Source organism: Bos grunniens, chromosome X, assembly GCF_055505025.1.
Source record: "Bos grunniens cultivar Pamir isolate PY7600 chromosome X, Bosgru_T2T1.0, whole genome shotgun sequence".
Taxonomy (NCBI): Eukaryota; Metazoa; Chordata; class Mammalia; order Artiodactyla; family Bovidae; genus Bos; species Bos grunniens.
Window position 1 is genome coordinate 66,970,554 of NC_141194.1, and position 26,238 is coordinate 66,996,791.

The 26,238-nt window shown below is 37.9% G+C and overlaps 1 protein-coding gene and 1 pseudogene across 1 annotated transcript in view; one reads left to right on the forward strand and one right to left on the reverse strand.

Moving 5' to 3' along the window:
* NEXMIF (neurite extension and migration factor) overlaps positions 1-26,238 on the reverse strand; it is a 205,103-nt gene that overhangs the window by 142,022 nt on the left and 36,843 nt on the right. The gene's annotated exons all lie outside the window — the stretch shown is intronic.
* LOC147340646 (EP300-interacting inhibitor of differentiation 1-like) lies at positions 14,034-14,621 on the forward strand (annotated as a pseudogene).

Consider the following 26,238-nt stretch of genomic DNA (forward strand, 5'->3'; position numbering starts at 1 on the left):
AGTTTCATTCTTTCCAATATTATCTTTTGTATCCAAATATGGAGCACCTCAAATGGCTCATTTACCTTAAAAAGGCTCTTATAAACATCTAACTCATTCTTGGTATCTAATACCTATCTGCTCAATTAAACAGTAGCTATCCTAGGCCCACCAAAACTACTAATGTAGTTTTAAAGATAAAGTGTTAGAGTTGTAGATGATCTTTCCTACTCACATTATAATGCTTACTTGCCTGATTTCTTAGGCCTGTTTTATATCTTCCAGACTCAAATATGCAAATAGATAGGCAGATATACAGATAATGATATGTGGCTTCCAGAAACTACTTTTTTACCATGTTCACAAAGTACTAGAGGCAGACAGGTACTTTGATAAACTTTTTGATCAAGAATGATTATGAAACAGGTAGTCATATACTGGTAAATGTTTAACTACCATTTTGAGGTGTGAGGAGGACTAATTTGTTGCCTTTGCTGATTTCCATGGGACAAATACCTCCACTCTAGCTAATTTCAAGCTACCAATCACTGTACATGAACTTGTCACTGAACATAAGCTTGGAACTGGGAAGCAATGTGCACAAATGGTTGTCAAGAGCTGATTCAAGCCAGCTCCAACACACCACTGGATATAGGCTGGAAATAAATTAAAACAGATTCCTCTCCACCCCACTCCACTCCCAAGGGAAAGAAAATCATTCCCAAGACATTTTGTCTTGTTTCCTTCATGGGTAGACAACACAAAAGGCAGATTAAAACAAAGAGATATCCCATACAATTGATGCATGTGGTTTCTTAATTACATAAGGAAGAAAATAGTATGTCCCCTACTACATTTTTAGTGAGAAGACAAAATTACAGAAAAAAAAAACCCACAAAGAAAATGATGAAAACAAGGGTTGGAGACAGGTTTAAGTTACTTGGATCTTTCAGCTTGCAAAAGAGAATGTTGTAGAGTAGAGAAAGAAAGGGAGTGGGTTTGTAGAAAGGAAAATCATTCTTTAATAGGAAAGGTTTTTAACCTGTATTGGAGGAGATAAAAGGAGGAGAAGTGTGACTACCTAATAATCTCCAATGAGGACAGAAAAAGAAAATGGAGCTTAAACTGCAGTGGAAGGTATTTGAGGTACTATGTTGAAAGAGATGACAGAATGGTTGTAGGAATACAGTATGCACCATGCAAATTTCCAAGTACTACATCATTTCAAAGACTCCTATTTTGTTGCTGTGCTCCAGGTATCCAGTAGAAGTTAAAACAGTTATGCTGATAACCATGTAATTGACCATATAACTAACCTACTCTAGGCTTTCAAGAGTAGGAAAGGAGGGAATTCCCTGGCACTCGAGGGGTTAGGACTCCATACTTTCACTCCAATGGCCCAGATTCAATCCCTGGTTGGGGAACTAAGATCCCATAAGCAGCATAGCATGGCCAAAAAAATATGTTTAAAGAAAGAGTAGGAAAGGAAATGGAAGTCTAGATTGGTATTATTGTAAAATTAATGCTACTAACTTGCTGTGCAATTTCAGGTCAGTTTCTCGTTTATTGACATCTGATTTCTTCTCCAAAATAGCAGACTTTAAATTATAGTAATACCCTCCATCTCAAGGATAAAATGGGTTATTATTACTTCTGATTTTAGTGATTTTCTTGCCTACCAGGCAATTGTGACATAATAAATTAAGCTGAAGTCACTTAGGGCAACAAACCACTGTAGAAAAAGTGTTACATTAAGGTTTTTGTCATCCTAGCCTTACAAAGAAGTGGAAAATCTCATCTTTATCACAGCCCCTGAAATTGTCCCCCTTCTAGTCTTCTCTTTCCTTATCAGTGCTAATGGAGTCAATAGCCAACAGTCCCCATTAGGGGCCATGATTTCTCCTATGTATCTAAAATTAAAACAGCTCATGATTTACCACACCTGCACATACTGAGAATCCACCTTGCACAATCATCTAGAAAAGGCACACATGATAGTTTTAGACAGGACAGAAATTAATTTCCCCCCAATCTTATACACATTCCAATAGTCCTACATGCCAGCAAATGCAAGAACTGTCTTTTTAATCTCCCTTACACTGACAAGATTCTCACTGTGGCTACCTAAGAGGGAAGTATTAATACATATTAATTACATCCTTATACAAACAGACTATATAATCATAATTGTTCTGTTTCCTGCTTTTCTCACATTCCACAGTTCAGCCAATGCAACAGAAAGATAATGAACAGAAGAAGAATTTCTTCACTGTCTTTTCCTGCCCTCTTTCTTCCTACCACTTGTGCATTTTTTAAAAAGTACTCTTCCATCTACAAAGGTAAAAATGCAAACACCAGAGAAGGATTGTGAACTACTGTGAAGAAAACAAACCAAGAGTAACAGTGCAGGTCTGAAAATGAAAGGGTCGGGTTATCAGAGTAGTCATCCATGAGGACAAGGATTATATGTAACTATCCACTTAATTTTTTATAAGCGGAAGGGAAATCTTCATTGGGAACATAATAAAATGTTTAAGTGAGACACTGAGAGGAAAAAATAAATTCTGAGCTTATAAGAAAGACACAGCGATTTCTTATTTAAATGGCATAGCACATAGATATAGTCTATAAATATGTATGTGTATGTATATGTCTGTGTGTCTTCCAAATAACTGATGAAAAAGAAGAGAGTGGTAATCACTGTAGATGGAAGAAGTAATCAAAACAGGTCCCAAGTAGCAAATACCAACTTCGGCCCTGTAAAAAACTAGTTTTAGTCCAGAATAAACTGGAATATGAGTAAGTATAAATTTTAATTAAAAATAATGAAAAGTGGAACCCAGAAAGCTCTGATATTTTGATATAGGTGCATGTGTATGCACAATGTGTTAAAACCTGAATATGGAGGAACACAGTACCTACAATCTGAGTGATAACTAACCAGACTAAACATGGGAAAAGCAAATAAATGAATAAATTAATTAATTAATAAAGAAATATTTTTAAATTCAAAAGCTATTCTATAAAGGAAAGACTTATAATACTAGATATGAAGTTAAATATAAAATTTGTTTAAAACAACAGAATCAAAGTGGAGTAATTTTACCTTTAATTTGTTTTCCAAAGCAAGTTTTGAAAACATGTAATAATATCTTTTGATTAACATATTACTATGTTCCCAATGATTCTTTCTCTATATCTGAAATGGTCATGCCCAACAGCCAATTTGCCAATAGGCTATTCCTTGCCTCTGCTGCTAAGTCTTGTCCAACTCTGTGCGACCCCATAGATGGCAGCCCACCAGGCTCCCCCGTCCCTGGGATTCTCCAGGCAAGAACACTGGAGTGGGTTGCCATTCCTTCTCCAATGCATGAAAGTGAAAAGTGAAGGGGAAGTCGATAGGTGCTATTAACAACATACGGCAACAATGCATGGGTGTACTTTGAAAGCTCTAGACAGGGCACAACTTTTGTTCTGCTTCAGGATCCTTACTTTTCTTTCAGTTCAGTTCAGTCGCTCAGTCAAGCCTGACTCTTTGTGACCCCATGAATCACAGCACGCCAGGCCTCCCTGTCCATCACCAATTCCTGGAGTTCACTCAGACTCACGTCCATCGAGTCGGTGATGCCATCCAGCCATCTCATCCTCTGTCGTCCCCTTCTCCTCCTGCCCTTAATCCCTCCCAACATCAGGGTCTTTTCCAATGAGTCAACTCTTCACATGAGGTGGCCAAAGTACTGGAGTTTCAGCTTCAGCATCAGTCCTTCCAATGAACACCCAGGACTGATCTCCTTTAGGATGGACTGGTTGGACCTCACTGCAGTTCAAGGGACTCTCAAGAGTCTTCTCCAACACCATAGTTCAAAAGCATCAATAAGCTCTGCCTTAAGCTCTCAGTCATGCTGAAACTGAAGAGTTCTCCCCAACAAACTGCATCCTACCATGCTGTGCTGGGCTGTGCTCAGTCGTTCAGTCATGTCTGACTCTTTGTGACCACATGAACTGTAGCCTGTCAGGCTCCTCTGTCCATGGGGATTCTCTAGGCAAGAATACTGGAGTGGGTTGCCATGTCCTCCTCCAGGGGATCTTCCCAATCCAGGGATCAAACCCAGGTCTCCCACATTGCAGGTGAATTCTTTACTGTCTAAGCCACCAGGGAAGCCCAAGAATATTGGAGTGGGTAGCCTATCCCTTCTCCAGGGGATCTTCCCAACCCAGGAATCAAACCCTGGTCTCCGGCATTGCAGGTGGATTCTTTACCAGCTGGGCTACCAGGGAAGCCCACATCCTAACATATCTGGGTATAAAGAAAACAGGGTTTTCATACGTCATTCAGTATCATCCTCACATATAATTACTAGCTTCCCAGGCGGCACAGTGATAAAGAATCTGCCTACCAATGCAGGAAACACGAAACCCTGGTTTGATCCCTGGGTCGGGAAGATCCCCTGGAATAGGAAATGGCAACCCACTCCAGTATTCTTGCCTGGAAAATTCCATGGATGGAGGAGCCTGGCAAGCTACAGTCCATGAGGTCACAAAGAGTCGGACACAACTGAGCACACACACGTTCACATATAATTATGGTATACAGAGAATATGGACAGCAAAAATTTAATTAAAAACCTGTAAATATGTATAAGTATAAACCTAAATTTTTAATTCTTCTGTATAGGTTTGTGACAGAATTCTAGTAACCTGCTCAAGCCTTACTTGAGATATAAATAATTCTCCTCCTTTTCTTCAAAGAGTGCAGTCTGTTGTCACTATGAACTAAGTCCAGTTGTCATTAAAAATAATTATCTGGGAAAAGTAAATATATATTCCCTATCCTTTGATAATCTCACTCACTGAGTTATTATAGATCATTCATCTCTTCTCAGCACTTTGTGCCATTATAACAGTTAACATAATTTGCCTCGCATTGTTCTTTATTTCTCTTAACCTAATTAGACTAAAAACTAGGTGGTGGCAAGATGCAACTAGGTGGCAATTTATCTCGCATTCCCCACAGAGCTTTTCACATACTAAGTACTCAATGCCAGTTAAGAATAACCTTTTGTGTCTTCTCCTAGGGATCTGTGAGAACAGTCCCAGCCCCAGACTCTTCTTTGGGCAGTACCACTGAGGCAGTACCACAGAGTACAGTTCTAACTGTAACTGTGTAGCATTTTTAATTGCTCTATCTAGGACTTTAAATCATCAATATTAATGAAAGCTCTCAAAACTTATGGGTCCTGTTTTGGGTTTTCAATACTTTCCCCCATCCCCTAAGTCTCCTTCCTCCCTACACCACTTGCCTCAAGACAACAAAGAATAGTGGCTTGCAGTAAAGCTCCTTAACTCCCCTGGCGAGCCTCATGAACACCTAATACAGTGGGGCTAGAGAGGAGAGACTGAGGAAATTTCTCATTCACAGATGATTTGCCTGATCTCTCTTTAAGTGAACTAAGGAAGCTTGGTTATTCATCTAAACCAAAATAGCTTCTCTATACTTTTGGCTGTAACTATATCAAAGCTCCAAAATATTTTGGAAGAGAATAATTTGAGAGTTATTAGATCTGTGATTCAACTCAGTAATTCAACAAGCATTTTCAGAATGCCTCCTATGTACAAGGTGAGATAAGAAGGAATACAAACACAAGAGACTAGGATACCACCTTAACTGTACCTAGTAATATATCCTGCACTATTTTTTTTTTTTCAGAAAAAACAGTTGGATATGAATGCTTTAAATGGGCCAGGGATTGTCTTGATTGGTTAGAGATTTGCAGATATAACAATTGGGGTAGCTAAATAAATAAATAAACCCCACCAGTACAATTATTTGTAAAGATAATTAATGGTAATCTATTATTAACTATTGTTAACTATCAAGTAATTAAGTGCCCCCTGACTACAGGAAATAGAATCCCTGAATCAGATCTTAATTAGATCTTATTTATTAACTTATTAATATCTCCTATGTGCATGACTTGGTAATTGGTGCTGAAGGGGAGGAATTACTAAGAGAGGTAGATGCAATGATAAATAAGGATGATCCAATCATAATTTTCCCTATGATATAAAATGGAGGCCATACCCCCTTGCTCTACCACTAATATACTATGCCTTGTTTCCCTCCTTCAGGAATCTCTGTGAGGATACACATGGATCAAATTAAAAATAAAATTGCTGCATCCCCCCAAAAAAGGCAAATTCTCAATTGAGACACTGTTCAAATAATTCACATTCTCCCCCTTGTTTGGGGTAAGTGCTAGAAACCCCAATAAAGATTCAAACATTATAGTATACAACAAATATAGATCAAGAGCTCAAGGTATATTGAAGGGGTGCAGGAATGAAGGAGATAGTCAGCAAGAGAGGAAGGAAAAGTGAAGATGCTAAGCATATGGGACTATATGGCTAGCTAGCTAACAAATGAATCAAGTTCTACTGTTTCCAGTATACACAGAGCTATTCCAACATTATACAAACTCACTTGTGATGTAATTCAAGAATTCAAGTGGACAATATATTTGACCACTGACAAAAACTGAGTTTCTACTTAAACGTGACTCATAATATGCTTTAAAAATAAACAATAACAATTCAAAGGGGAAAAAACTATATACAAAATCCTCTAAACCCTTCTTTCTCAAAACATTCTCAATTAGCAGCTCCCAGGAACAGTACAGGGCTTCCCACGTGGCTCAGTGGTAAAGAATCTGCCTGCCAGTGCAGGAGACAGGGGTTCAATTCCTGGGACAGGAAGATTCCCTGGAGAAGGAAATGGCAACCCACTCCAGTATACTTGCATGGGAAACCCCATGGACAGAGGAGCCTGGCAGACTATAGTCCAAAGGGTCGCAAAAAGGATCAGACACAAGTCAGCGACTAAACAAACAAGAACAGTGTAAAAGAAGAGGAGGCATTGAGCTTATTTCATTTCACAACTGAATCTTTCTGCACAAGTTGTAGAGAAGATTCTTTCCTGACAGCAATTTAGTTATCCACCTAAGGCTTACTTAATGTGTTTTCAGAAATCCTGCTTTCAGAATTTTCAAATAGAAACAATTAGCACCCATTGTAATTAGCATCTTCTTTCCCAAAGCTAAAGGCTCTACTTTGCCAAAACCATAGATTCTCCCAGCCACCTTCAATTGCTTCAACTGCTAGCTTTATACTTCTAGCTTTATAGGGCTTTGCCCTATAAAGGGCAAAACCATCTTCATTTTTTCTTTTTTTAATGGAAGACAAGTTGATATACTTAGTTTCATGTGTATAGCATGATTGTCATTGTTGTTCAGTCGCTAAATCATGTCCGACCCTTTGCAAACCCACGGACTATAGCATGCCAGTCTTCCCTGTCCTTCACTATCCCCCGAAGTTTGCTCAAATTTATGTACATTGTGTCAATGATACCATCCAACCATCTCATCCTCTGTCATCCCTGTCTCCTTTTGTATTTAATCTTGCCCAGTATCTGGGTCTTTTTCAATGAGTCAGCTCTTTGCATCAGGTGGCCAAAGCATTGGAGCTTCAGCTTCAGCATCAGTCCTTCCAATGAATATTCAGGGTTGATTTCCTTTAGGATTGACTGGTTTGATCTCCTTGCAGTCCAGAGGACTCTCAAAAGTCCTCCAGCACTACAATTTGAAAGTGTCAATTCTTCAGCACTCAGCCTTCTTTATGGTACAACTCTCACATCTATACATGACTACTGGAAAAACCATAGCTTTGACTACACAGACCTTGGTTGGCAAAGAGAAGCCTTTGCTTTTTAACCCACTTTCTAGATTTGTCATAGCTCTCCTTCCAAGGAGCAAGCGTCTTTTAATTTCATGGCTGTAGTCACCATCTGACTTTCAAAGAAATCACCCTAGAAAACTTGAACTTGGTTCCAAATGATGAAGCTGCTCCACTGTCAAAGGATGAGGGCCTGTCACCTTAGGGTAGATTCTTAGCAACATGCTGCAGGCTCCGGAGACAATCTCTAGGGAGAAGTGCACAAAACACTTAAGCAATGTCAGTTTTTTGAGAATAATGTTTCCTAAAGTGACCGATTTGAAAGGGGAAAGATGTATTTACATATGTAATTGTTGATTTTTTAAAGAAAATATTGATTATTTTTAAAATATTTTAATGAAAATCTGATACTTTGTTATTTTAATTTATTTTTATACAATTTTAATTAATTAATTGGCTGCTCTGGGTCTTAATTGCTGCGCATGGGTTTTCTCTAGTTCTCTCTGCATAGGGGCTACTCTCTAGTTGAGGTGTGAAGGCTTCTCAGCACTGTGGCTTCTCTTGCTGTGGAGCACAGGCTCTAAGTTCATGGGCTTCAGTAGTTGTGTCCAGTGGGCTCAGTAGTTGTGGCTTGTGGGCTCTAGAACACAGGCTCAATTGTTGTGGCCCATGGGCTCAGTCACTCCAGGGCACATGGGATCCTCCCAGATCAGGGATCAAACCTGTGTCTCCTGCACTGGCAGGCAGACTCCTCTCCACTAAGCCACCAGGGAAGCCCAATTTCCTAGACTTTTAGCAGTAATACGAGATGCCCAAATACATGGAACTATATCAAAGTTGAGTGAATATAAATTAGAAATCTAACATTCTATTCATACTAAGTCAAACAAGTGGAATCAAAATGTCATAAATTTTTTCACTAGGCAAAAATTAATAGATTTTCTAAAATATAATACACATTTTATATATATATACACACACACACACACACACACACACATACACATACACACAAAAGCTTTTCTATGTGCTTGATAAAGGCTTGACAAAAAACAACAACAAAAACAGAGAAATTGGAAAACATAAACTAAATGAAATGGGAGCACTAAATATGAAATAGAAACAGTGAAACAAGCTAGATAAAAGTAAAACATCATCATATAGTATAGTTGTTTTTAAACATGATTGTTCATTAGAAACACATCTGGAGCTTTGGAAGAAAAAAGCAATACTTGGGCATTTATTTGCATTAAAAAAAAATTCCAAGATGCATAAAAATTCTCTTATGCATCTGTATTTTAAAAGTGATTACAATTTTTTCTATTAAATGGTAATTTTAGTGATATATAATTATATTATCCTCTGTTGACCAATCATGATACAGTGGTATTAAGTGTATTCACTTAATTAATAGTAATTAATAACTACATAATCACAATAGTAAAATCACATAAAATATGTAAAATCACATAATCATGTGATAAAAAGATGTTTATCAGTTTTCATAATCAATAGCCAGACCAAGAAAAAAGATAATTACAATTGCAAGCAATAATGGAAATATGTTTAATCTAACAATATAGAATACTTACATACAATTTGGGGAGTTAAGTAGAGTCATGTGGTAAGTGGATGGGCATATATGCAAATACTTCTATTCATCCAGCCAGTCTATGTCTTTTGGTTGGTGCATTTAATCCATTTACAGTTAAGGTAATTATTCATATATATGTTCCTATTACCATTTTCTTAGTTCTTTGGGGTTTATTTTGTGTAGGTCTTTTCTTTCTCTTGTGTTTCCTGCCTGGAGAAGTTCCTTGAGTACATGTTGTAAAGCTGGTTTGGTGGTGCTGAATTCTCTTAATTTTTGCTTGTCTATAAAGCTTTTGATTTCTCTGTCAAATCTGAATGAGAGTCTTGCTGGGAATAGTATTCTTGCTTGTAAGTTCTTCCCTTTCATCTCTTTAAATATGTCCTGCCATTCCCTTCTGGCTTGTAGTGTTTCTGCTGAGAAATCAGCTGATAACATTATGGGAGTTCTCTTGTATATTATTTGTCACTTTTCTTTGTTGCTTTTAATATTTCATGTTAGTTTTTAATTTTTGTCATTTTGATTACCATGTGTCTTAGTATGTTCTTCCTTGGGTCTATCCTGCCTGGGACTCTGCACTTCCTGAACTTAGTTGACTATTTCCTTTTCCATGTTAGGGAAGTTTTCAGCTATTATCTCTTCAAACATTTTCTTGGGTCCTTTCTCTCTTCTTCTTCTGGGACCCCCTATAATGTGAATGTTGGTGCATTTAATGTTGTCCCAGAGGTCTCTCAGGCTGTCTTCATTTTTTTCATTATTTTATCTATATTCTGTTCTGTGGCAGTGATTTCCACCATTCTGTCCTCCCAATTACTTGTCCATTCTTCTGCCTCAAATATTCTGCTATTGATTCCTTCTAGTGTATTGTTTGGAGAAGGCAATGGCACCCCACTCCAGTACTCTTGCCTGGAAAATCCCATGGATGGAGGAGCCTGGTAGGCTGCAGTCCATGGGGTCACGAAGAGTCAGACACAACTGAGGGACTTCACTTTCACTTTTCACTTCATGCATTGGAGAAGGAAATGGCAACCCATTCCAGTGTTCTTGCCTGGAGAATTCCAAGGACGGTGGAGCCTGGTGTGCTGCCATCTATGGGGTCGCACAGTCGGACACGACTGAAGCAACTTAGCAGCAGCAGCAGCAGTGTATTGTTCATCTCTGTTTGTTCTTTAGTTCCTCTATGTCTTTTGGCAAACATTTCTTACATCTTCTCAATATTTGCCTCCATTCTTTTTCTGAGACCCTGGATCATCTTCACTATCATTATTATGAATTCTTTTTCTGGAAGGTTGCCTATCTCCACTTCATTTGGTTGTTTTTCTAGAGTTTTATCTTGTTCCTTCATCTGGGACAAAAACCCTCTGCTTTTTCATTCTGATTAACTTTCTGTGATGTGGTTTTCATTCTAGCTGCTGTTGGATTATGTTTCTTCTTGCTTCTTATGTCTGATCTCTAGTTCATGAGGCTAAGGGGCTTGTATAAGCTTCCTAATTGGAGGGACCGATAGTGGGAAAAACTGAGTCTTACTCTGGTGGGTAGGGCCATGTTCAATAAAACTTTAATCCAATTATTTGCTGATGGATGGGGTTGTGCTCTCTCCCTGTTTGTTGTTTGGCCTGAGGTGTCCCTACCCTGGGGTCTACAGGCTCTACAGTAGGGTTAATGCTGACCTCCAAGGGGACTTATGCCAGGGGCCCCTTCCAGGACTGCTGCTGCCAGGGCCTCCATCCCTGTGGGGAGCCACTGCCAACCCACACCTCCACAGGTGACTCTCCAAAACCAGCAGGTATGTCTCATTCAGTCCCCTGTGGAGTCACTGCTCCTTTCCCCTACATATTGGTGCACACAAGGTTTTGTTTGTGCCCTCCTAGGGTGGAATCTCTGTTTCCCCTAGTCCTGTGGAAGTCCTGAAATCAAATCCCACTGGCCGGCAAAGTCAGATTCTCTGGGGATTCCCAGTCCCTTTGCCAGATCCTCAGGCTGGGAAGCCTGATGTGAGGCCCAGAATCTTCACAACAGTGGGGGAGTGCGGGGACTTCTTTGGTATTATTGTTCTCTAGATTGTGGGTCGCTCACTTCGTGGGTATGGGACTTGATTTTATCATGTTTGCACCTCTCCAACCATCTTGTTGCTGATTCTTCTTTGTCTTTGGACACGGGGTATGTTTTTTTGGTGGATTCCTGCATCCTCCTGTTGATGGTTGTTTCACAGCTAGTTGTGATTTTGGTGCTCTTGCAGGAGAAGATGAGTGCATGTCCTTCTACTCCACAAGGCAGATTCTTAACCACTGGATCACCAAGGAAGCCCCTTGATTACTTTATAACCACAGCCCATATATCTTGTCTCTTGACCTCAATTACAAGTGCTTATTGGCAAGGACACTTTTCAAGGTGGCAGTTTGCACAGTATGTTAACACCTTCTTCATAGATCTTAAAAGACATCCATCTGAACTGAAGGTTATGAGTTAAATAGTAATAATAATAGTAGTAATAAGAATAACACAATATAAAATTAAAATTAGAATACATACTTTATATAAGACACTTGCTGAGCATATAGATTCATCCTATGCATTAAATGACTCTTTAGTGAACTGAATGGTCAGGCAACTCAGTTAGAGGCTTAACTAACACTTCCCCATTCCTCTACCTGAACTGTTCAGTTCTAAGGCTGAATTATTTCCTTGCCTTTAGTCATTGATAACAGCTCATGTCAAGTCTGGACTGCTTATTTATCAATGTTATTCTGCATTCCCATAGACAGAAGCCTTTCCTTCTGAATAACATTCAAAGGTTAGGATTATTCTCTATGTCTTATTTTTCTCCTGTGGTTAAAAAAAAAAAGTGTCATTATTTATTTAAAAATTGATAATTACCTTTAGGGAAACTACTGGTTGGGAATGTAATTAATACAAATGACCTACTCCCCCATGATAAACAAACCAGATCCAAGTCAGCAGACAAAGTCAGATGTTTAATACTGGTCCCATTTCCTCAAAGTACCATGGACTTGAACCACATTAATAATTATATTAGTTTAATGTAGCTGCTATAACAAATTACCACAAAAGAGTGGCATAAAATAACAGCAATTCACTCCCTCACAGTTCAAGAAGTATAAAATCAAGTTGTCACCAGGGCACACTCTCCTTTGGAGGCTCCAGGGGAGAGTCCATTCCTTGCAGCTTCTGGTGGCTAATGCCATTCCTTGGCTTATGGTTGCATCTTTCTCTGCTCCATCTTCACATTTACTTCTCCACATGTCTCTTTTCTTCTGTGTGCTTGTGCTATCTTCCCTTGCTTCTTTCTTGTAAGGACACATGTGATGGCATTTAGGGCCCATCCAGATAATCCAGGGTGATTGCCTCATTTTGAGATTCTTAATTGCATCTACAAAGACTCTTTTTTTCAAATAAGGTAACTTTAACAGGTTCTGGGGATTAAGGGTATTATTAATAAATTATCTTCTTGAGGGGTACCATTTAACCCACTATAATGATCAATGCATGTACACCCATGGCAGATTCATGTTGATGTAAGGCAAAACCAATACAATATTGTAAAGTAATTAGCCTCTAGTTAAAATAAATAAATTTAAATAAAAAAAGAAAGACACAGTCAAAAAAAATAAAGACACATTAAAATCTCATAAAAATTTCAAAATAGCTAAAAAACTAATAAGGAAGATTTTGTTAGAAAAACTGAATATGTAAAAAATAGTAGTGGTTGTTAATATGCTTACCAAGACAATAGAGATAATAGTTGAATATACAAATAGGCACAAAATTTATCTTTTCAGTTACATCTGCCTATAAAGATAGTACAACTAGGAATGTCACCATTTCAAAACAATAAAGATAAGCCTATAAAACTATAGACTTTCAATGAGATATTATCTTGAGAATAAAAGATGCTAGGCATAAGTATGGAAAGCAAGAAGAAGGCAAGGCATCTTTGATCCAGAGATATCTTTAAAAACAAGTGATACTCTCATCCACTTGGGGTTAAGGTAGGGTATCTTCGACCCACCTTGATGATTATGACTCACTAGTACTAATACTTCCATTCCACAGTTCTAATTAGTGTTGCCACTCATTTACTTTTTTTTTTTGAATATTCAGAAAACACAGGAATGTGCTAAATGCTATAGAGCAGTGGTCTTAAAACTGTAGCCTGTATCATGAAGATTTTTCAGTGAATAAGGAAACAATGATAGTTTCAAGGGAATCCACTCGAAGATCTTAAATATCCATCTGTATTCTTTCATAAATCTGAACTGCCTGAGAATCTAAAAAAAAAGGTCTCTAACTATGGGCCCTTCCCCATCTTTACTAAAGAAATGCATACTTCTTACCTGTGCACAAAGTCCCATGGTATAAAAATCTCCAAGGCACTAAATAAAGGAATAATTCCAAATATTGGTGTAGATGCTAAAAAAGTCAATTATTCTATTAACTGGGCAAAACATAGTTTTGCAAGGCAGATAGCATCTAATTCTTTGAGCAAAATTAAAGGAGAATGTTCAGCTTATAAATCATTAAAATAATTTTTGATAATAGACCATTGTAATTTGTGTAAAATAACTTGAAAGGAGATCAAAGAATTGGGTAACAATGATAAACAAAATTTCCATTCCCATTTCATTACACAAGCAAGATTATGATCATTTATATCTAAAAAAACATAAAGAGGTGGAAAACGAACGCCTTGCAGGGAGGTTGAGCTGCTTGCACTATGTCTGATATGAATGAGCTGTCCAAGCTCTATGAGGAGAGCAACGACCTGCAGATGGATGTGATGCCTGGCCAGAGCGACCTTCCACATAAGCGGAGGGAGCCGGAAGCTATCCCCGAACCCCTTCGGAGGAAGGCCCAATGCAGGAGGAGGCAGCCCAGCCAATGAGGGAGCCACAGGGGCCCCGAGGCCTAGCTAGCCGGCCCAGCCCTGGGGAGCAGCCAGGCGAGATCACAGGCACTGATTTCGAGAGCGATGACCATCAGGAAGAGAAGCCGCTCAGTGGTGCGGGCTACAGAGTATCAGCAGCACTTGAAGAAGCCAACAAGATGTTTCTGAGAACCTCCAGAGCCAGAGAAGCAGCTCTGGATGGCGGGTTTCAGATGCATAATGAGAAGACCCCGTTTGATCAATTGGCTTTTATCAAAGAGCTTCTTTCACTTATGGTTGTCAATCATCTGACCAAAGAACTCGGTTGTAGTGAGATTATTGATAGAGAATAGTTAAATGCTGTTAAGAGAGGAGGATGCTGCTTGAGGAGAGAGCCAGCATTCCACTATCTTTTGGGTTCATTCCAAGTAGTTCCATGACAATGAAAAACTTGATCTTTTTTTTTTTTTTTTTTTTTTTGCAGAGTATAATAAGGTAGTGACTGCACAGTTAAGAAAAAGGAAGAAAATTGTTAAAGAAAAGTATCTTAGTACTGTTGAATCCTGTTTTGAAGAGTGTCCTGAGACACTTAAGGCTTTGATGTTGTTGTTTATTCAGATTAATTTCTTTGCATTGAGGGAAATATCTTTCATGTTTCACTGTAAGGAATAGCTTTGCAAGAATGTTATGACCAAGACAGACTTCCAGTACAAGAGCCCACTGATATTAATTATATGAGAAAAAGTAACTGATTTATCCACCTTAGGACATGAGATGTCTTTGAGTTATTTGGACTGAAAGAATATTGAGAAAACTTTAAAGATTCAACTTTGTGATCTATCCAAGCTGTGGTTATCAAAGGGTAAATTTTTAGTGTAAAATAAATCTTCTACCAACTATTCTTCAGTATCCCAAAGAATAATAAAGTCCCAAAAGAAGTGTGTGTCATGTGTGCTATATCTTGAAATGTGTTTCCAAGAACAACTGAGATTTTGTTTGTACATGTATCTTGATCATTTTTAAAGTTACTGTAATCTTTAATTCAATAAAAATCATTGCCTTGAACATTTTTAAAAGTCAAAACTTAAGACACCATTAATAAAGTTTCAAATTTAGACAGTAAAATGTACATGAAAGTATAAAGAACACAAACTATTTCAAATATCAGTATATACTAGAGAATTTTCTGTTTCACTTGCTCTTTTTTTCATTTAACTTTACAGACAAAAGACTCTGGTTGAACTTCATAATATAAAAACTGTTAAGTGAAAATTGTCCAGTAAAAGGAAAGCCCTACATCTAAAAAAGACACTATGAACAACCCTTAAAAGTTTTTAATCTGCCAGGAAATCCACTTCAGTATCTGAAGTTTCCCTCTGTCTCCTCCTCTAATTAAGTTTGTTTTTTGGTTATGCACCAGCATTCAAGATAATAAAAGTTTCTTTTTCTGTGTAAAAAATAAAGAAAGAAAGAAAGAAAACTAATGCCAAGCCTGTCATACTCTGGCAATAATTAATACTGATCTATAGGCATGTCAACTAATTAAAAAGGTACTGTCCGTTTCATTTATATGTATTTGCTATAAAAGTTTTACTTTTAATGAAGACTCATTCCAGATGACTTTTAACCTTATGGATTTAGGGTTTCAGGAAAAAAATTCAAGTATATACATGTATACATATAGTTCAATACAGCTTGTGATATAGTACCTTGAGAGGTAAAAGGGAAATAGACATTTAGACAAACAAGGACATCATTGTTCACATTACCAAGGAAAGCTTCATGGAAGTATAGTTCAGTTTTTCAATGCAATTCAGTTAATATCTAGGCATGTATCATTTAGCACATAACAGTAAGTATCAAGGCACCATTGCTTAGTGCTATGTAAGATTTCAAAAGAAACAAAACAAGGTCTCTATCTTCTCAGCATGTATAATTTGGTTAACGAGGATAAGAATAGTAAAGATTTCATTAGTCAGAGGTGAAAGATGAGTAGTTCACAGATGGATAGAATAGTATGGACCTGGGGGGAGGGGAAGAGGCAGAAAAAGGCAAGAACATAACAAATGAAGAACAAATCATCCAAAAGCAGGATACGTGACATTTAACCATTTAGAAGTGTTATAAAACTGAAAGGCTTCAAACTGAAACACCTAATCTGTTAGATCTCTAAAGTACAATGGATATAGTGCTGAAAAACACTAAGTTAAAGCTACAGAAAAAAAAAGCTACAGAATTCTGTTAGATAGCAAATTTGTATTGAATAAACTAAAATTAGATAAGGATTAAAATTAGTTTTAAAAGGCATTTTTACACAAATAAAAAATGGACCAATTATAACCAGATTTTTACTGGTTAAGATAATTTACAAAGGGACAGGTAGGTTATGGTACCATAGGTAAGCAGATTATGGAAGACTCCATACCCAAGGAAGTCATAAGCTTCAGGCCATAAATGTGTGTGCATACTTGGGGGAGGCAGGTAAGACAATGAAGGGTGGAAAAAACATTGGGAGGGCTAGGTTACAGCACTGGCAAATGGTCTGATGTGCTAGAAAATAACCACTTCAAATTAATATTTGGGGAGTGGAATATTCAAGAAGATAACTGAGGGCCAAAGGAATGAAAGTAGAAAGATCTGTCTCATAGACTTTACCATCAAGACAGATTTTTGTTTTAGGAAAGTTATCAGACATTCATAACACTAATTGATTTTCACAAAGAAGTGCATAGATGAGGTCTCTTTGGGAAATGTCTGCTACATTTTGGCTTGGAAAGAAAAGATCTTTGCTAGTGCACCTGGGGTCCTTTATACAAAATTTAATTAACATCTCTTAGAAGGAAAGCTCACTGTGGTCCCCAGCTATTTTGTGAAGCTCCTCACTCAGGTATGCTGTGACAAATTAAACCTGAGCAAATGGTATCTGTCATGTGTTTAGTACCAAAGGGATAGCAGTCAGAAGAGGAAGGAGATAAGTTTGAGATATTAAACTAAAAGAAAGAAACAGGAGAATGCCATTGACTAGGAAGATTCTCCGAATATACCTGAATCCTGAGGGCTACATATCTCTCTTTTTGCTAACTTGATGACTTTTTTGGATCTGGGGTGGGAGGTTTCAGAATGAAGAAATAGAGAGTTTTCTAGGCTACCATTTAAGTCGATCTTTTGAAATATTATTCCTAGAAAAATTACTATGGTCTTCTTTCTTATGAATTTGCAAGCAAATAGGGGGATCCATTTAAGAGACAAAAGAGATATCACAGCTGAATGTAGTACATGAACCTAGAATGGATCCTGAATTAGAAAAAAAAGTAATGAATATTATTGGGTCAATTGACAACATAGAAATACAGAAGATAAAATATTATCTCAATGTTAAGTTTACTGAACTGTGATTATTTAAGAGAATTTTTTTATTCTTTGGAAACATACACTAAAGTAGCTAGGTTAAGGAGACATGATGTATGCAAATTATTCTAAAATGGAAAAAGATTATGCACATACATGAGAAAAAGTGATAAATAAAGTGAGGCAAAATATTAACAATAAGTGAATCTGGATAAAGGATATACAGGTATTCTTTGTATTATTTTTTGCAAAATTTCTATAAACTTGAAATTATTTAAAAGGACTATTCACTTCTCCATCAACAACAGAAAAGTCATATATTGAGGAATTCAAAGTGATATCAGCAGGAATGATAAAGATCTCAGAAAAATCCCTTCCTTCATCCAACCAATGAGATCACTGGCAAACACTGTTATTAATTAAGATTTTTGGAACTTGGAAAATTAACCAAAGGCTTGCAGCAATCCAGGAAGTGTTATTTAAAAAACTAAAAATAGAGTTACCACGCGATCCTTAAATCTCACTCCTGGGTATATATCCAGAGAAAACTATAATTTGAAAAGAAACATGCAGCCCAATGTTCACTGCAGCACTGTTTACAATAGCCAAGACATGGACGCAAACTAAACATTCATCAATAGATGAACAGGCAAAAATGTGGTGTGTATATATATATATATATACACACACACATACATATACATACACACACAAACACACACATATATATATAATGGAATATTACTCAGCCATAAAAAAGAATGAAATAAGATCATCTGCAGTAACATGGATGATCTAGAGATTATCATACTAAGTGAAGTAAGCCACACATAGAAAAACAATATCTTTTTTAAATTACATTTTTCATTTTGTGTTGGATTATAACTGATTAACAGTGCTGTGATAGTTTCAGGTGGACAGCAAAGGGAGACAAATATGATATTGCTTATATGTGGAACCTAAGAAAAAGATACAAATGAACTTATTTACAAAACAGAAATAGACACACAGGCATAGAAAATAATCTTCTGGCTACCAAAGGGGAAAGGGGGAAGGGATAAATTAGGAGGTTGGGATTAACATATACATAGTACTATATATAAAATAGATAAGCAACAAGGACAGGGAACCAAACTTAATATTTTGTAATAACCTATAAGGGAAAAGAATCTGAAAAATAATTATATATGTATATATCACTGTGCTGTATACCTGAAACTAACATAACATTGTAAATCAACTATACTTCAATTTTTTAAAAAAAGAGGTAGAAATGAAAATCCAGCAAACATTTATTCAAGAAAAATGGTTGTATCTTAGTAAGATTGAGATTTGGTAGTTTTTAAATTTTCCCTATTCCCATCCCCATCCCCAACTCCAAACTAGTCTTAAAAACTAGGAGCCCACAATTACAGTGAAAACCAGCAGTCACAGGAGAGTGTAGAATGGGATTGGAGCTTTTTCAAAGCTCCATTTTCAGATAATTACCATTATTTGACTTATTGGTTCCCTGTAATATCCCACTCACAAGCCTTGTTTTTATTTAAGCTGACTGAGATCTCCCCCAGTACAAATGTCCTTTTCCCCAGGGGCATTTGTTGAAAACAATCTGTGGCAGTTGTTTAACATCATAGTTCTCTAAGGCAATGGGTAACACCTGGGGCAAACAATAGGCTAATGAAAAAGCTTAAAAGGAAAATCTGGGGAAATATCTATGGGTGTTTGAACAACTCTGACATATTCCTGGGAATCTCAATGGCCATGTTCATGTATAGAGCTGTGATCATGCCCAGGGCTATGTGCATGCTCAGGAAATACCTGAGAAGGGTCTCAGCTCTCACATCTGGCTGACCTTGAGCCTCTATACAAGCAGGGAGTGAAAGCTAAAGTAAAGATGTCAACTACCTGCTTAAGTGTTGAAGACATGCCCCCAACACACACAAAGAGCCCCTTAGCAAAGACTGGGAGATTTACTGGTTCCAAGTAGCAACCTAGACATCCATCAACAGATGAATGGATAAAGAAGTGGTGGTACATATATACAATGGAATATTACCCAGTCATAAAAAAGGGATGAAATTGAGTCAGTTATAGTGATGTGGATGAACCTACAGCCTGTCATACAGAGTGAAGTATGTCAGAAAGAGAAAAACAAATGTCATATATTAATGCATATATATGGAATCTAGAAAAATGGTACTGATGAACCTATTTGCAGGGGAATAATAGAGACACAGATATAGAGAATGAACTTGTGGACACATTGGGGTAAAAAGAGGGTGGGACAAACTGAAAAAGCAGCATTGACATATGTATACTACAATGTGTAAAATAGATAGCTAGTGGGAAGCTGCTAGAAAGCATAGGGAGCTCAGCTCAGGGCTCTGTGATGACCCAGAGGTGTGGAATGGCAGGGATGGGAAGGAGACTCAAGATAGAGAGGATGTGTGTATACATATGGCTGGTTCACACTGTTGTACAGCAGAAATTAACACAACATTGTAAAGCAATTTTATTCCAATAAAAAAAATTTTTTTAAGGAAATCTCAGTCTAATCATTAGCTCAGCATTAAGCTAGCCAATCAGAGACTTAAGTGCCCAAGTACAAAAAAGAATACAGACTCTACAGATTAATTCAGAAAATAAACAACTACAACAAACCCTGAGAAGGTAGTAGAGGATATGATTTCCAGATATGCCACTGTTACTTAAAACATCCAGTTTCAACAACAACAAAAAAATCATTACCAAAAGCCAAGAAAGTATGACCCATACACAGGATAAAAAGTAAAGCAATCAATAGAAACTGTTCCTGAGGCAGCTCAAATGTTGAATTTACTAGACTTTAAATTGGTTACTAAAAGTATTTTTCATGAACTAAAGTAAATAATATCTAAACAACTAAAGGAAAGTATGAGAACAATATCTCACCAAATAGAGAATGTCAATATAGACATAAAAATTATGAAATGAACCAAACAGAAATTCTGAAACTGAAAACTAAAAATGAAATGTAAAGTTCACTAGAAGAGCAAGATTGCACATTTGAGCAAGCAGAAGAAAGAATCAATGAACTTACCGCTGCTGCTAAGTTGCTTCAGTCGTGTCCAACTCTGTGTGACCCCATAGATGGCAGCACACCAGGCTCCCTCATCCCTGGGATTCTCCAGGCAAAAACACTGGAGTGGGTTGCCATTTCCTTCTCCAATGCATGAAAGTGAAAAGTGAAAGTGAAGTTGCTCAGTCATGTCCAACTCTTAGCGATCCCATGGACCACAGCCTACAGGCTTCTCTGTCCATGGGATTTTCCAGGCAAGAGTACTAGAGTGGGGTGCAATTGCCTACTCTGCAATGAACTTGAAAATAGGTTAATTTTTGATTAACATGTCTAAGGAAAAGAAAGATCAAAAAATGAAGAAAAATGAACAGAGCCTTACAGACCTGAGAGACACCAATATACACATGATGGGAGCCCCAGAAGAAAAGACAGTACAAAGGGGGCAGAGAGAATATTTGAAGAAATATTGGCCAAAATCTTTCCAAATTTGATGAGAAACGTTAATCAACACATCCAAAAAGCTCACAAATTCCAAGTAGGATAGACCCAAAGAGCTCTGCAGCTAGACATATTATATACCTATGATAAATTCATCAGGATTATTTTATTTAAATGCTGGCATAGAAATGGGAGGGAAAAGGCTAGTGAGAAAAAAGGGAAGAGAAAATCCAGGGGAAAAAAGTTAGAATTTTATATGATTGTTTATCACTCAAAGATCAGGGCTGTAGTATTTAGTATGTGAAAAAATCAGGGAAGTAAATTTCAGGAAAGCCATATAAAGAATATACAGTAAAGAACACTCCCATTTCAAGAATGTAGTGGCGTTTAGAATAGTGGTCTGATATTGAGCCATTGCTGAACATTGGTCATAATATCTATAGACTACATAATTGAACTATTGGTCATCCATAGTTGTTCCCCTTGCACAATTATTGGATATTTCATCTTCTTTTTAATCCCACTCTGACTTCCCATAATCTAATGACATGTAGGTGAAGCTCATTTTTTTTAAAAAAACTACAATAATATATTATAAAACTCAACAGAAAAAACATGTAAATCATATGATAATTGGGATTACTTGTTCTATCACTTTTCTCCTTTGTCATAGATAATAGAGAAACAACCACATATTGATATTCAAATGGATTCTCTTTTATCAAACCAAGAAAATATCTTCAACATTATGCATCACCGTTGAACTGTATCATATATGTTAATGGCTGAAGGCTCAACTACAACTCCTGACCTTCAGGAACTTAAGTGCCCTCCCAATGCAGAAACCCCACACAAACTCAGAGGGGCAGCAAAGGAGGAAGAACAGAAATCAAACATAACTTCCCAAGGAAGTCCACAGACTAAACTCCCACTTCCATCAGCAGAACTCAGAATTCAGCATTGTGCCATCTGTGAATCTCATCTGACATAATGAAGATGGCCTAAGAGAAGAGAAAAAGAGGGAAACTGAAAAGGGCCAGGTTTCCAGGACTTTCCAACACTTGCTCTTGGTACAACATTTGGTCATTCCCAGAGCCCCATCCCTGTGTTACAAATCTTAGCCTTTTGCACACTGTAGGTAGAGGTTTTACAAGAATTTGCAATCCCTTCAGGGCTACACTAAAGGAATTCTTACTCCAGTCTTTGTTTCTACTCAAACATCAGCACTGTGGTAAAGCCTAAAAGAATGAGCTTCATTCCTTACCTATAATGTCAAAATTGAAAAGGTTAATCACCATTAGTCAATGGAAATAAGGAGCAGATAGGAACTTATCTATCACACAAATGAAAGGGTTCTGAATTGAAGCCCACATACAAAATGACAAACACATACCCAGATGCTCTGGCATCCCTTCTGTACACCAAATGGCTGCACTCCTTCCTCCAATGTGCACTGCTCTCTCCTTGGATCCTGCGTGTGCACAACTGCAGTGCATGGGTTCATCACAGTATCTTTTTATGTGTAAGACTGTTGGGGGAAAGCCTAGGCAATCATCACAAGTGCCACCCCCCACTTTTCCTCTCAGCTCAATCTAAGAGAAAGAATCCAATCTTTCCTAAAATCCCAGGAGCACCTCTTAAGACAGCTTCTAGGCACTTCCAGCCAGATTTGTATCCTAAAACTGACAGCAGCCCCTGATGCCTGCTCTACAAGTAGGAATTGAGGCATATGAAGTCTGGGAATCACTAGTCAGAAGTGAGACAGAGACAAAGAGACATATCCAGGCAAGCATTGGCAGGTAATTCTGGTCCTCAGCTGTGCACTGTATCTACAAACCCAGAGGAACCCAGTACCTCAAGTGAATGTCCCTTTAAGTTCAACATGATGCACACTCATTTCTTCACAGTATAGTGATACTATTCAGGTGCTCTGAGAGTCTTTCCTATATTTACTTCCATGGATAATCGCCAACATACACACATGTATAGTACATGTGTGTCTGCATGCACATACACAAAGAGAAAGACAAACAGCAAGTACCGGGGGAAAAAGCAGAGACCAAATCAAAACAACTTCTATCAGACCCAGGCTCTTCACCTAGATTAGAGTTTCTCAAGATGGCCACTGCTAATATCATGAGCCAGATAATCTTTTGTCATGGGAAGGGGGAGTGGGTGGCAATGGCAAGGCTCTCTCATCAATTGTATAAGGTTTAGAAGCATCCCTGCCCTGTTCCCATTAGATGCCAGTAGCAACCCCTCCACCAAGTTATGACCAGAAATGTCTTGAGACATTGCTAAATGTCTGAAATGGCAAATTTTTCCTCTTGAAGATCACCAACTTAGACCAAAAGGGTTTGCCCAGCATGGCTCCAACCAGTGCACAAATTGCCACATTACAAAAATATATGCAGGATTAACTAGTCAATACTTTTAGCAGAGTCAGGGAGGTTAGAGATTTTCATAACCAGAAGTCCCTTTCAACAAAAAGAAAGTATCCCTGCCACCTAGTAATGAGCATCCTCTATGACAGCCTATTCTAAGATTGTCTTGGCTTTCTTCTGACAACTTCCCACATAGTGTTCAAGCACCAAGTGACCCAGTGGGCCTCTCCACATGTGGTTTCCTGCCAAATAATTTTCCACAATTGCTCTGTCATCAAATTTTCATATTTGTCAAGCAAATTCATATAGATGTGAATATATATATATATATATATATATATATATATATTTCCATTTCCAAAAATAACAGGAAAGGAATTAGACTAGAGAACTGATGGGCTTCTGGTTCAACACGGTGGAGAAGAAAGACGTGGTCCTCCTGTGAGAACAACAAAAATCACAACTAGCTGTTGAATAACATAAACAGGAGGACACTGGAACCCACCAAAAAAATATATCCCATGTCCAAAGACAAAGAAGCTGCAATGAGATGGTATGAGGGGTGCAATCATAATAAATCATATCCCATACACACCAGGTGGGTGATGCACAAGCTAGAGAACAATAATATCAAGAAAGTTCTCTCACTATTGTGAAGGTTCTGAGCCCCACGTCAGGCTTCCCAGCCTGGGGAACCAGCAAAGGGCCTGAGAACTCTCCAGGGAATCTGACTTTGCAGGCCAGTGGGATTTGATTTCAGGACTTCTACAGGACTGGGGGACACAGAAACTCCACTCTAGGAGGGCACTAACAAAATCATGAGTGGACAAAGACCAGGAGAAAGGAGCAGTGACCCACAGGACACTGAACCAGACCTACCTACAAGTTTTGAAGGGTCTCTTGTGGAGGCATGGGTCAGCAGTGGCTCCCCATGGGATGGAGGAACTGGCATCAGCAGTTCTGGAAGGGGCCCCTTGGTGTAAGTCCTCTTGCAGGTCACCATTAACCTTTCTATAGATCTGGCAGACTCCAGGGTTGGGTTACCTCAGGCCAAACAACTAACATGGAGGGAGCACAACCCCATCCATCAGCAGATAACTGGATTAGAGCTTTACTGAGCCCTGCCCAGTTTTTCCCACCATCAGTCCCTCCCATCAGAAAGCTTACAGAAGGCTCTTAGCTTCATCCACCAGAAGGCAGACAGAAGCAAGAAGAAACACAATCCAACAGCAGCTAGAATGAAAACTACATCACAGAAAGTTAATTAGAATGAAAAAGCAGAGAGTTATATCCAGATGAAAGGACAAGATAAAACCCCAGAAAAACACCAAGTGAAGTGAAGATAGGCAACCTTCCAGAAAAAGAATTCGTAATAATGATAATGAAGATGATCCAGGGTCTCAGAAAAAGAATGGAGGCAAACATTGAGAAGATGCAAGAAATATTGCCAAAGACCTACAGGAACTAAAGAACAAACAAACAGAGATGAACAATACACAGGAAGGAATCAATAGCAGAATAATTGAGGCAGAAGAATCGACAAGTACCTGGGAGGAGAGAATGGTGGAAATCACTGCTGCAAAACAGATTATAGACAAAAGAATGAAAAAAAAATGAAGACAGTCTAAGAGACCTCTGGGACAACATTAAACGCACCAACATTTGCATTATAGGGGTCCCAGAAGGAGAAAAGAGAGAAAAAGGATTCGAGAAAATGTTTGAAAAGATAATAGCTGAAAACTTACCTAACATGGGAAAAGAAATAGTCTACCAGGTCCAGGAAGCACAGAGAGTCCCAAGCAGGATAAACCCAAGGAGGAACACACCAAGACACATAATAATCCAACTGACAAAAATTAAAGACAGAGATAAAATACTAAAAGCAACACAGGAAAAATGACAAATAACATACAAGGGAACTCCCATAATGTTATCAGCTGATAATCATTCTGATTTTTCAACAGAAACTCTACAAGCCAGAGGGAATGAATGGCAGGATATATTTAAAGTGATGAAAGGGAAGAACCTACAACCAAGAATACTCTACCCAGCAAAACTCTTGTTCAGATTTGACAGAGAATTCAAAAGCTTTCCAGACAAGCAAAAGTTAAGAGAATTCAGCACCACTAAACCAGCTTTACAACAAATGGTAAAAGAACTTCTCTAGGCAGGAATCAAGACAAGGAAATGATCTTACCCAAAATAAACCCGAAACAATTAAGAAGAAAAAAAAAATTTTAATTCATAAAAAAGAAGATGGTAATAGGATCATATTATGGATAATTACCTTAACTATAAATGCATTAAATGCACCAACCAAAAGACATAAATTGGCTGGGTGTGGAGAAAAGGGAACCCTCTTACACTGTTGGTGGGAATGCAAACTAGTACAGCCACTATGGAGAAGAGTGTGGAGATTTCTTAAAAAACTGGAAATAGAACTGCCTTATGATCCAGCAATCCCACTGCTGGGCATACACACTGAGGAAACCAGAATTGAAAGAGACACGTGTACCTCAGTGTTCATCACAGCACTGTTTATAATAGCCAGGACATGGAAGCAACCTAGATGTCCATCAGCAGATGAATGGATAAGAAAGCTGTGGTACATATACACAATGGAGTATTACTCAGCCATTAAAAAGAATACATTTGAATTAGTTCTAATGAGGTGGATGAAACTGGAGCCTATTATACAGAGTGAAGCAAGCCAGAAAGAAAAACACCAATACAGTATACTACCACATATATATGGAATTTAGAAAGATGGTAACGACAACCCTGTATGCGAGACAGCAAAAGAGACACAGATGTATAGAACAGTCTT